Source organism: Echinops telfairi, unplaced genomic scaffold, assembly GCF_000313985.2.
Source record: "Echinops telfairi isolate 266 unplaced genomic scaffold, ASM31398v2 ScPeMD7_31;HRSCAF=116, whole genome shotgun sequence".
Classification (NCBI taxonomy): Eukaryota; Metazoa; Chordata; class Mammalia; order Afrosoricida; family Tenrecidae; genus Echinops; species Echinops telfairi.
In genome coordinates this window covers 33,748,703-33,762,620 of record NW_022103928.1, presented here as the reverse complement: position 1 = coordinate 33,762,620, position 13,918 = coordinate 33,748,703, and the positions used below count along the sequence as shown (strand labels likewise).

Here is a 13,918-nt window from a genome sequence, read left to right as displayed (position 1 = left end):
ATTATTTTCATTGCTACTTCATCACTGTCACTTTGCTACTGTTATGAATCGGGTGACCCCTGTGAAAGCGTCATTCGACCCCCAATGGGGTCGCGACCCACAGGTTGAGAATGGCTGCTCTAGAGTCTACTGAAACTTCTTTCTGAATCCAAAGGAAAAGGAAACCACAACCGTTGACAGCTTTTCCTAGACCGACCACCCAGACTACACATAATGAGTTCGAGCAACAGAAACATTGGCGACGACTCCTTCTCCCTCCCACCAGTTCATGGTGCCCTCTGTATTCAAGCCCTGACCTTTCCTCCACCTTAAGTGACCTTTGTTCCTCGAAATGGCCTCTCTCCCCTAATCTCCCACTGCCAGCACTTCCAGTGGTTGAAGATTTGCTTTCGCAGGACACTTGAGCTACTGCCTCCGCCTTAAAATGACGGCAGTGTCGTTAAATGAAGCTCTTTCTGGAACCAATGGGCTGGATCTTTAGCCTTCCTGAGAATTCAAGTGCAATTTAAGAAAGTGAAAGAAATTATGAAGTCGGTGTCCTAATCCCCTAGAGAGGCTCTGTACTCACTCAAGTGAGCAGCTTAATCCTCAGCCATACCTGCCCATCTCTGGAGAGAATTCTTAATTACCAGAATCTAATTTTTTTCTTCATAGGCACTACCTAAGTAGCATCTGTCGCTCAAATAAACTCATGTGAAAATAAAGTATTAAAATCAATAAATTCAACTTTGAGGTGAAATGGAACAGAAAAATAACTTTCCAGTTTGCCTGTTATTTGATTCCTAGGCAGCTGCCTGTTTTTGGTGATGCACAAATCTCCACTCGCCGCATTGATCTCCTGAGCTGTCTGAAAATCAGAGGGGTGTGCAGGCAGTGTGCGCACGCCGAGAGGAAGGCAGTTTGTGTGGGGATGTGGGTGTCAGCAGTTTGGTTTCTACACTTTCTGGAAACAAAGGCAATAGCAATAACTTTCCCCAGGAATCAAGGAACCAATCTCGGGGGACTCACATGTGGCCCTTCGTGACTTCTAGTCAGCAGAACATCTTTGGCCAGCCATCGTGAGAGGCTGCAGAGGTTGTAGGCTGGCTCCGGACCCCCTAGGTGATAGTGCTCCTGTCTGGGCATGGATTTCTGTTTTCTACAATTCTAGTTTAATATTAATCAGATTTCAAAGCCCACTCCAACTGCCAGAGGCTCTGGGAAACCTTCCCTGATTGTTCATTTCTATAGTGGTAACTCAAAGAACTCAGATCTGTTAGTTGCTTATCATTTTTAAGTCAGGCATTGAGATAATTACTTTCCGGTAACATCTCGTTTAACTGACATGACAACAGTTTAAGGTAGGCATAGGTCATTTTCCCATTGGCAGAAGGGGAAGCAAGCACAGTGACTTGCCCAAAGTCAAGTGGCTAACAGTGGTGGGAACCAGTGTTCAAAACCCAAGGCAGGCTATTTCCTCAGCTCCACACTGTTTTCTTGTCTCTCCTTTTGTAATGCTTTTATTGAGGTAAAATGGATCTGGAGTAAACTTCACATATTGGAAGTTTATAATATGACCAGTTCTGGTACATGCGTGCAGTGTCAGACCATCACCACAATCAAGGAAGCGTATCCATTACTCTTTCATAGTGTGTCTCTCTCCTTAGAATGCCTCATTGCACTATATACTCATGAACTTGTCACGCAGTTGAACTACCTTTGAATATATTATGGACAAAGGTGAGCAAGAGAAAGAGGATTGTAGGGTAAGAACGAGGGAAGTAAGAGGTCACTTGGAGGTTTTCTCACTATTTTAAAATTTAATTTGATGTTTATTATTGAGAATATGAGAGTAAGTTGAACAGTATTGCTACAAAATCATAGAAACCTTCATTCAGCAGAAATATAAAAAACGTGAAGCTCTAATTTCTTGACCCCTCTGCCTAAGTCTATACATTTCTGAAGATGATGTTTCTTTCTCTCCTCAAAGAACTGCCTTTTTGAATTCGCACCACATCAAAACACAGTTTTTTCATTCTCCAGAGATTCAAGTCATCATCATTTTAAATGTTCTTTGAGTTTGGGAAGGGAAAGAAGTCTGAAGGGGTCAGATCAGGGTTATAGGTAGATGGGGAAAGATCTCCAATGGGAATTCTCACAGGACACCCTGGCTACCCTTGGAGAATGAGGAGGTGCATTGTCATGAGGGAAAATTCCTCAACACAACTTTTCTGGCTTTTTCTAACTATTGCAACTTTCAATTTTCTTAAAACCTCTTCATAGTAAGTCCTCATAATTGTCCTGTGTCTTTCAAGAAACTCTATCATGATGATTCCTTGGGGATTCCCCAGGGACCATAACTTTCTGAGCTGACCTCTTAGCTTTGAATGGAATTGGCCCTGCAAATCCCCTCAAAAGTCGCTGTTTTGATTTTTGGAATAAATGAAACATGTTCTGGAGTTCCAGAAGCAATCCTTTTAAAGTTAGCCAAGGATTACTTCAGGCGTAAGACCAGGCTTTCTACTCCCACGAAGATTTACAGTCTAGGAAACCCACAGGGGCAGTTCTTCTGATCAACCTGAGGGCAGTGAATGAGTGAGTGAGTGAATGACAGCTAGCTCTAGACTTTTCTCCGCTGTAGGAGTCAATGAGGGTCATGAAAGCTGAAATGGAGAGGCGAGAGGAAAGTGGGGAAACAAGGAAGTTAGCAGGCAAAAGAAAGGCAGGCAGGAAGGAACTGAATCTTCAGAGTTGATATGGGAAGTAAGTGGGACTGAGAGGGGCATCAATAGTGAGGAGAAAGCCAGGAGTAAAGGAGCCTGAGGCCTTCGTTCGTTCAGGAGAGCGCAGTGTAGGTGATGAAGGAATTCTCTGTTCTAACACTTTGTTAAGTTAGAGACCCAGTTCACATCCCTTCCTCCGGGTGCACTGTTTTGCATGTTCCTATAGGATTTCATCAAAAAAGACTATGGATGCTCACCATCAGAAGATGACTTGGGGGTGGTGATTGCGGTTAAAAGTTCAGGAACAGGATGTGTGCCCTAGTATAAATAGCTGCTGTGGGGTGCTGACCCAAAGCTCAGCAGTTCAAAACCACTAGCTGTTCCTTGGGAGAAAGATGGGACTTTCTACTCCCGTAAAGAGTTACAGACTTTGAAATTCACCATTCTACTCTGTTCAGCATTGGCAGCGTCAATGCACTGACTTGATGGCAGTGCGTTTGGTTTTGAGTTTGGGTTGTATTTGCCTTGGGATCTAATATCAATCTACTCAAGTCACTCTGTCAGTATGAGAGTCACCCTGTGTGAGGAAGAAAGATGTGAGATGAAGGCTATTGAAACTAACCAATGTCATACACAAAAGTCCTTCATACAATGGCTGGTATAAATGCCTGCTCAGAAATACATTAATGTTAATTCCACTTTCCTCTTGTACAATATAGAAGATCAACCAGTGTCTATTTTTGCCTCAATTCTCTCTGGTGGGGGAAGAGGCAACAAATAAATGTTTAGTAGGCTCCTCTTGGATTCCAACACTATACTAAATGCTTAAGTAGAATTGTAACTGTCTACCTTGAAATTTATGGCTGCAACTCATAGGAAGTGATGCCTTTCAAGTGTATGTATGCTGGTCATAGTGGCAAAAGTCCCTGTTAGCAAAAAGTACAAACATTTCCAGTGGCTGAGAATTATTTCTCTGTGTGTTTTTAACACCCCTTTCAGTCACTGCTTTATGTGATAGTAGGAAAAACAAAAACAGAACAAGACAAAACACAATCTACACCGTTAGCAATTTGTTCACCCCATGTAATTTTTCCATCCCTATAGCAGTACTCCATTGGTCAGCAGGAAACAAATATACAGACTACCGTTGAGTGGATTCCAACTGATAGTGACCTTAGAGGACAGAGCAGAAACGGTCCTGTAGGGTCTCCAAGACTGTCACCTTTATGGAAGCAGGCTGTCACCTCTTCCTCCTCTGAGTTGTCTGGTGGGTTTGAACGACTTAACTTTTGGTTGTCAGTCCAGTTCATGACCACTGTTCTACTACGGCTCTTTGGTCAGAGGAGAAGAAAGTGATGTGCCAGCTGCATATGGAGCAGAGCCTCTGAGAGTGCAGTCAACTGCTAACGGAAAGGTTGGAAGCTCAAGTCCACCCAAAATCACCCTGAAAGAATGGCCAGGCAATTGACTTCTGAAAAGTCAGCTCTTGAGGACTCTACAGAGAACAGTTCAGCTCTGACACCACACATGGGGACACCGGGTGGGAGAATTGACGCAGTGGCAATTGTGTTCCTGTTAGATACAAAGCTAAAAAGTTGCCCTGCGCGAAGAGATCAGATTGGCCTTTGGCGGTGTAGGCCAAACTTTTGTTCTGCAAAGCTTTCACAAAAATGTGCTTATCATTAAACTTTCTTTCTGAATTTGTAGATATTCCAAAATGCTCATGGCTATGAATGCTGCCTCCTCAATACATTTTTCCATCCAACTGGCAATGCTAAAGATCCATAACATGTCTTTTGCTAACTGGTAATATTTCTGAAATTCACTATGTCTGAAAACCAGTCATTTGGAACATTCTGCAAGGCAAGTTTTGCATCAGCTCTTGATGAAGAAAGGATAGATAGTCTGTGGAAACCAAATAGTATGATGATGAGAGAACTCGGCAAAGCTTCCAATTTGAAATACTGGGTAGCTTATAATTCCCGTTACTTGTAGTTAGGCTGTGTGTTTCTCTCTCTGTTTGTGTATATTTATAAATCTGACTGTTACAGACTGGCAGATTCTTTTTCTGGGCTTACATTTCTGTTTTAAATGCCATTACAATCATTATAAAGTTTAGGTGAAGAGGAGGCTTGTTTATATATTTCAGTAGCCACTACTTTAATCCAGCACCTTAGCAAATGTAAGATGCAGTTTATGTTTTTGTTTGATGCACTACACACCCCTTTCTACAGCTACATCTTCCCTGCTGGGTTTCCCATAACTCCCGGCCCTGCTCCTGGCTCATGAGCCTCGTCAGTAATGGTTCAGTGGTCTGAGCTTGATTGCCAGTCAATGGCCCTGATGAGCAGCCACCTGCTACGTAGAGATGGGACAGATTTCAGTCGAGCTTCCAGACTAAGGCAGAGTGGGCAGAAAGGCCTGGTAATCAGCCAATGAAAATGGTATGCATCACAGCAATCTGACCCTGCTGTATACAGAGTTGCCATGAATTGGAGTTGACTTGAGAGCAGCTAGCAAAGACAACATGCTAAGGGGAAATAATTGGGCACGACGGGTACACTTAGCTGTCAACGTGTCCAAGGAAGAAGGCAGGGTGAGAGTTCTTTAAAAGCAATTCCAGAACAAATAGAGCCGTTCTACCTGGCTGGTAGAGCCTCACCTTTTGTTTCTTCCCAGTGTCTACTTCAAACAGGTCTTTTCTTTTCGACTTCCCCCTATTCTCCTTTATCCTCTTACTACAAGTGGAACCATTTCTTAACCCAGTGCTCTAGCTGACCTCTTCCTTCCTGTGCTGTGGTTGTTAGGCGCTGGCAAGCCGGTTCCTACTCCCAGCGGCCGGCCCTCTGGGTACTAGCACAGACCACTGCCTACCCTCGGGCCACCCTCGCGACCATCGCTACGTTGGAGCCCATTGCTGCAGCTACTCGGTCAATCCATTTCACTGAGGACATGTTGACGACCCAGACCTGATGTCCTTGTCCGGAAAGGGCATTTGCATTCTTCCCATTGGCATTTCCTCACTTCTAACCCATTGTCTCTGGCCCGCTCTACTTTGGTTACGCCCTGGCTAACTTACCAACTCCGTCCAACTTTTTATCTGTCCTTTGTTGGACTTACAGGTAGGGCCTGCAATCCCAGCAACAAGGCATATTTTAGGACGCCTCTAGGACACAACCCGTCAAACTGTACCCAGAGTCTGTGGATATTCAGCTTAACCAAGGCCAGAGATGTTTCCTTAGATTGCATTTCCTTTTAAAAGCCATACAAAACAAGCAGAAATAACCAGAACTTGTTCCAGGTATTCGAAAGGTATAGAGGTTCTTAAAAAAAAAGCCACACACACACACACACACACACACTGCAGTCTAGGTGATTCTGACTAATATCGATGCTAAAGGACAGGGAAATACTGTTCTTGTGGGGTTCTGGACTGTAACTATTTATGGGAATAGAACGCCTCATCTTTCTCCCACAGAATAACTGGTGGTTTCAAACAGTTGACCTTGCGGTTAGTAGCCAAACATGTAACCACAATGCCACTGGGGCTCTTAAGGGGGAAAAAAATAAAGGGCTATGTATCTGAATTGCTTAGTATATGGCGGTGTGCAGAGTGAATGTTATGTATTGATTATGGATATTTCACTGTTGGTGCTAAACTTTCTAGAATTTATTTCTATCTTTATAATGTTGTCAATCATACTGGAGAAAAACAGAAAGACTAGAGAGGTGCATCAAAAGGACCCTGCTTCCATAGACTGCTTTTTCTTTGCTTCCCAATTTCCACATTGTCATAATCCTCCTCACCAAGAAATAGCTTTCCCTGAGTTTCTGTTGTTGCTAGCTGCCACTGAGTCACGCAAAACAGGACGTGATCTGAAGGGTTTCCATTGGTAGAGCTTCAGAAGTAGATCACCAGGCCTTTCTTCAGAGTGTGTCTGAGCCTGGACGCGGGCCTGAAACGCAAGGCTCCATGGACAGAGATGGTCGTTGAATGTCAGATGCATTTATTGCAAATGAACCCTGGGTCTCCCGCAAGGAAGCCACACATTCTACCAACGAGCTCACACTGCGCCTTGCTGAGATTCTACCATGTGGAAGCAAGGTGCTGGAAGTGCTCTGTCTCTGGCCTCCACAGCTATTTTCCTTTCCTTTTTAGTCCTGTCCTATATAGTCTCTAGCCTCTCAAACTTATCTGGCCTCCTGCCCTTTTCCCCCAGAAAACCCACAACACACAATCAGCGCCTCTCTAGCAATTGAGAAACGCTATACTGTAGCCCGTCATCCAGGTCAGGGGTTGTTAGATGCTGTCGAGCTGTACAGAGCGACCCTGTGTAGAACAGACTGAAACACAGCACGCTGGGCTGCACCATCCTCACCACTGCAGAACCCGTACCAGTCCTCCTGGAGCTTCCAGGCCTCCCCTGTCCCCCACTTTGGGAAGCACTGAAGCCTCTCGAGAGGCTGCACAGCCCAGAAAGTTTAGAGGACTGGTATGGGGAGTGGAGCAAGGAGGACCCTGAATGGGTGGAGATCTATTTTGCTTCCGCCCCATACCTGGGGGAGCTGTGGAGTGATTATAATGAGCTGGGTCCAGGAGCCCAGGTGGAGTGGCACTTGGCAGCCGACCTGCCATGCGAAGGAGGGGAGCTGCAGCAGGCTCATAAGCTCAGCCAAAGCACACAATTTCCACATTCATCGACTGCTGCTCTGGGCACTCGGGCATGGCTGAGTGAGCGCAAAGCATCCTGAATGTCATTTTTGGCATGGCTGATGTTTCTAAAGCCTCCCAGCAAGCCATACATCATGAAATATTGATATGGTTCCACTAGGCTGCTGCACCTGACATTTGATTTATAGCTTTAGGTGTTCTTTTTTAATTCTAAACAGTCAATGAAGGATCAAAGGAAATGTCATATTTGCAATGTTCCCAGCTCCTAGTGGCTCAGCCAGCGAGGGGCAGCCACCGTTGCCTTCTGCCAGTGGGCTCCTCCCTGGCCTGCCATGGGTGGAGCTTGAAGAGCGGTCGCAATTAGTCATCATGCGATGACTTCCCTTCCCCACCGTCCCAACATTTCAAATATTTATCACATTAAATATCAACCTCCAGAATATTGCCTTCGTTTAAACTTTTCACGTCCCAATGATTTTTTATTATTTCCATCGACCAAAATAAATGAAGAAAATGTTTTAGACTACACTTGAAAGCATGTAAAAATCAATAACTGGATTTTAAAGGATTTAAAATGTCTTGAATACATTCATTTTCAAACATTTTCCCTCTGATTTTTAAATAGCTTTTCTTGGAGCATAACATTTTTTGAAAAGTCAAATATGGCGCATTAAGGGTATAATTACCATTTTAATTATAACTCAATCATCCTATCTGCTTTGCATAGAAATTAAAGCTTTTATGTCAGGATGTGGGGCACTCACAAATGTTCAGGAGCAATTAATGTTAAAAGTTTCGTTTTTTTTCTTTCGAAGCCGAGTATGAACTTTACAGTTCTTATTTTCATTCTTGCTCGGATGGAAAAGCCGAGATTCTCCCCCGTTGTCATCTTCTTTTCCTAAAGGAAATCTATTTCCACCAAGAGAGTTCCTCATTCTCTGAGATGGAGCATAGGCTACAGGCAGGGATCTGTGCGTTCTGGAGTCCGACTGCGTGGGTTTGAATCCTGCCTCTCGCACACGGCCACGCTCCTTCCTCGACCCATCGCCTCTTTTCACCTCAGTCTCTTCATCCATAAAGTGTCTTTTGGGGGTAAGCCTTGAACGAATTACTATGTGTCAAGTGCTTGAAGCAGTGTCTAGCTCTTACGATCTCCTCCTTGTTAGAGCTTTCATTTCCATGAGCTCGTTGTGTCCTCTGCAGGATCATCTAAAATAATTCCAATCACTCAAGCGATACGGATTTCTCTCTTGCCCAGAACCGAAGGCAGAAAACTCACCGCCATCGAGTCATTTCTGACTCATAGCGACCCTGAAAGACAGAGCCGAGCTGCCTCTGTGGGTTTCTGAGATCGCAACTCGTTCAAGAACGCCTCCTCTTTCGCCCGCAGAGCTGCTGCGGGTTTCCAACGGCTGACCTTGGCAGCCCCTCGCAGGACCCGCGGAGCCACGGGGTGCTTTGGCCCAGAATAGGGCTGTTTAAAAACCAGGTAGCAGCCTTTGGTTTCCAGATGAATACAGTGGCTTTTTATTGAGAAACGAAGCAGGGCAAGGACCTCATGAACTTCTCAGAGTAAGTGGTGCTGGTTCGTGGTTTCCTTAGTCTCCCAGGGTGATAGAAAGCAACAGACCCGAGCTTTGAAAGTCTCCATGTTGCATTAATGAAAATATCATTTGGCGAAAGCTCAACTAGATTTTCATTGGCTTGAGCCCCGAAAATGAAATATTCAAAATGATGGATTTTCCCATCATTCCGCAACAAATGAATAATGCGCTCTGCTCCTTGCTCCTGCGGTACAAGGTTGCAGTTTTGTGTGCTGCTGTCTCTGGGTAGCATGTGCACGCTGCTGTGCAAAGTGCAGCCTAGCCATTTTTCTCCCAGTTAACGCCCCCCCCCCCCCATCGAAGATTTGGTCCATTTCCTCTCATGCTGTCACTGCTCAGGCTGGAAGGAAAAATCATTTTTATGGGCATGGCCGTGGCAAAATTAAATAATTCCATTTTTAGAAAGGCTGTTGAATGGGTCCCCTCTTTCCAGCTTTTTAAAATTTATTTTGCTGACTGTCCATCTCCATTGTACTTTTCAGTTTCGCCTATTTTTATGTTTTACATTTTTCACTCCCTGCTGCTTACACCTCACTTTTCTGCTTTATTAGGAAAAATCACAATGGAGCCAGGAAGACGTCATTTAAAAATCATGATGACACCTCTATAGTTGAGTCAGAGAACGCGCCTTGAGACATGATCACTAAACACCACTTACATAATCACAGCATAATTCTCTGCATAATTACTGAATAACACAGAATCACTACGGGTCTGACAGGCCTAGTCAATAAGCTTCGTAAGTCACCCGTGGCCTAGATTCTCCAGGACACTGCAGATTTCATGGAATTTTATTCTTTTCAGTGACAGCAGAGCCTTCAATATCTAAGTAAATACGGTTTTAGTTTAGTAGCTTTGGAGGGCTTTTCATATAAAAACCAAGTTGTCTTCAGAATAAACAATATCCTTTCTTACGCCCTGGGTTTGGGTTCCATTCCATATCATTTTATGTGCTCATTGTATAAGTTTAGTTCCACAGGCTTGTGCCAAGTGGCTTCCACCTGTTCCTCAAAATCCACTCTCCCCGGATGTGACGGGACCCAGCGGACAGGCCCGAGAGCCCCCTTGCTTTGATTGCGTTCAGCTAATGAGGCACACGCAAGGGATTGGGAGGTGGGAGGAGAGTGGGGTTGTTGTGCTGTTACAGTGCAGTTCCCGCTTTCTGTGGGCTGGTCCTATTCCTCTGGCACAGGCCAACCTCTGACAGGTGACTCTGGCCCCACAGCTGCTCTCTCTCTCGGCTCAGCATTTCTCTTTTCCCTGGCTCCGAGGCACTGTTAAGTTATGTCACTGCTGCCCATATCATTGTAAGTAGACACTTTAATCAATTCTTCCTCACCACTCAGTTGGATGAACAAAAACCGGAGACGCTGGATCATATGAGGAAGAATGTGGCATCAGAATAGAAGGAAAGCAGATAGACATAACCTTGGTCGCTGAAAGTGAGGAGGACTTGAAACACTTGCTGAGAAATGTCAAGGATTGCAGCCTTCAAATGGTATGCAATTCACTGTGAAGAAAACAAGATTCCTCACAACTGGAACAATAGGTAACATCATGATAAATGGAGCAAAGAGTGAAGTTGTCAAGGATTTCATCTTGCTTGAACCCACACTCGGTGCTCATGGAAACAGATCAAATGACACAATGCATAGGATACATTTCCTACACATGACCTCTTAAAAGTGTTGAGAAGGAAGGGTGTTACTTTGAGCACTCAGGTACACCTGGCTCAAGCCATGGTCTGTTCACTCACTTCATATGCATGTGAAAGTTGTATATTAAATGATGAAGACCACAGGAAAATTGATACATTTGAACTATGGTGTTAGCAAAGAGCATTGAAATAGTGCCGTAGCTTGCCAAAAGAACAAACAGATCTGTCTTGGAAGAAGTACAACCAGAATGCTCCCTTGAAGCAAGGATGGTGAGACTTCATCTCATGTACTTTGGACATGTTAACAGGAGAGACCAGTCCCTGGAAAAGGACATCATGCTTGGTAAAGTGGTGGTGGTGGTCAGCCAAAAAAAAACAGGAGGAGCCCCATGAGGTGGATTGACACAGTGGCTGCAACAAGGAGCTCAAACCTAAGAATGACTGTGAGGACAGTGCAGGACCGGGGGTGTTTCATTCTGTCGTACATAGGCTCACTATGAGTGAGATTCTATTTGGCGGCACCTAACAACAAGAACAACAACAACAACAACTCAGTTTGAATGACTAGCTCCTGTAAGAACTAGACCTTGATTCATTAATATTTTGAAAGTGCCCTACCCAATCTCTATCAATTCGAAATGTTTGCTACTTATTTATCTTCTGCCCAGGCAGACTATTTAAGGTGATAAAGAATATGTTATAATTTGGTTAGACAAAACGTAATATGGGTAGCATTTTCTACGGTTCTTATATACAAGCGCTTAACAGTTACATAATCAATCAAATAAACAGGAAAAAAATCCCTCCATATGAAGATGTGTAGTCATATGTAACACATGTAACAAATCCAACTGTCAGAGAATGTAATAAAAACCACTCAGAATCACTAGTCTATTTTGACAACTTCTTGCTGCCATTAACCTACTAGAAAAAAGCCCCTCACTGTTGCAATAATTCTGATTTACAGCAAGTCTGTCGTTGTCAGAGTAGAACTGTGCTCCCCAGAGTTTCCCATAGCTGACTGATTCAGAAGTAGTTCTCCAGGTCTCGCCTCGAGGGCACCTCTGGGTGGACTGGAAGTCCAAGATTTTGATCAGCTGCTGAGCACCTTAGCTGTTTGCACCATTTGGAGATTCCAACTAATGAGATTTCTTTATATTTAAATACTGCATGTTCCCTGCAGAATTTGAGAACCACACACACAAATGGAGGAGAGAAAATTGGGCGTAGGCTGGCAGGTGATACCTGAAAGCCAGAAAGTTTACTAGGAATACCAAGTACCAGGGTTAGTCCCAGTTTTGTTTCCTATCAAAGGAGTAGTCACAGAGGCAAGTGGTAGCAAGATACGCGATTAATTTCTTACTGCAATAAATCATCTTTAGTGTTTGGCACTAGTCTACACCCTCCGGATACAGAATCCAGCAAAAAGGGAAACATGATCTCTGCCCTCACAGAGTTCATATTCTTTGAGCATCAGCTTTCTCACTTATGAAATGGGCGAATAATACTTCATTTTTCAACTCAGCATGATTCCAAGGACCAATTAAGACTAAATTTAGGGAAATCATTTGTGAATTCTAAATTGCTATTAATATCTAATTTATCTTTGTCATAAAGAATAACTAGAAGTGCTTATTTCCTCACTACTATGTCAGCTACCCTTCTGAGTCATAATGACCCACAGGACAGAGTAGAACTGCTCCATTGGGTTTCCAAGACTGAATCTTTATAGGAAGAGCCACCTTTGTCTCTCTCCCACAGAACTATTAGTGGGATCTGACCACCAAACTGCTATGAGCAACCCAATGCTTAAACGAGGCTCCTAATTTGATGGCAGTGGGTTTGGGTTTTTGTTTTTCTATGTCACCTATAGATAGAGAACTATCTATTTCTGCCTCCAACTATGGGAGGAAATAGATTGGATCCTTCAACCACCTATTAGAACTATTTTAAACTTCTAAAATAACGTGTGGTTGAGTACAAAATTATTTAGAATGAGTAGAGAAAGTTTGAACAGCTTATATGTGGGTCTGCTAGGTGTCATTAAATTGGTTGTGACTTATAGCGACCTTATGTTCCATAGTACGACTATGATCCAGTCCTGTGTCACAGTCAGTAGTGTGTGAACCCATGGTTACAGTCACTTTGCCAATCTATCTCACTGAGAGGTTTCCCTTTTTTCCACCACTGGTTTTCTACCTTACATTGAGATTGGTCCTTCCTGATAATATGTCCAAAGTATGTGAGACGAAATCTCTCCATCTGGATGTATTTCTTCCAAGACAGATTTTGTTCGTTTTTCTGGCAGGCCATGCATGATATAGTCAACATTCTTCACCAAGTGATAGCTTTATAATTCAAATGCATTGATCCTTCTTCAGTCTTCCTTATATGCTATCAAGTTCTCAATGTGCTGTTTGATTTCATGACTATTGTTCCCATAGGTGTTGATTTTGGAGCTAAGTAAAATGAAAGTCTCAACAACGTCAGTCTTTTCTCCATTTATCATGATGTATCTACGGATCTAGTTGTGAGAATTTTGTTTTCTTTACATTGAGGGGCAATCAATAATGAAGGGCTGTCATCTTTTATCTTCATTAGTAGGTGCTTCAAGTCCTCTTGGCTTTCAGCACACAAAGTTGTATTATCAGCATATGGCAGGTTGTTAGTGAGACTTCCCCTAATCCGAATGGCACGTTCTTCTTTGTGCAGTCCGACGTCCCATATTATTGCTCAGCATAAAGACTGAATAAGTATAGAGAAAGGTTACAAACCTGGCACACACCTTTCCTGATTTTTTAACCCACGACTTAATGTCTGTTTGAATGGCTGCCTCTTGGTCCGTGTATACGTTCTATATTGGCACAATTAAGTGCTCTGGAATGCCAATTCTTTGAAATTGTATCCACAGTTTGTTATGGTTCACATACATGAATAACTTTGCATAGTCAAAAATAATACTGTTTGGGGACTGGGTAAAAAATACCCAACAACACCGGTAGACATTCTTCTTTGCTTTTAGCCAATATTCATGTGATATCATAAGCAATGATATCCTTTTTTCTATACCCTCTCTCGAGTCAACTTGAATTTCTGGCAGTTCCCTGTTGATGTACTACTGCAACCATTTTTGAAAATCTATTAGCTAGGATCTTTGGAACTAAGAGAAGTTAGAGAAGTTAAGAATAAAGAAACTCCTGTTTTGCTCATTTATTAGTGGTGCCTGGCTATCAAAAGATATAGCATCTGGGGTCTCAAAGGCTTGAAGATAAACAAGCAGCTA

General features: G+C 43.3%; 1 protein-coding gene across 1 annotated transcript in view; it reads right to left on the bottom strand.

The window, feature by feature from the left end:
* The window catches only part of ADARB2 (adenosine deaminase RNA specific B2 (inactive)), a 708,390-nt gene that overhangs the window by 169,332 nt on the left and 525,140 nt on the right, over positions 1 to 13,918 (bottom strand). The window lies entirely within an intron of this gene.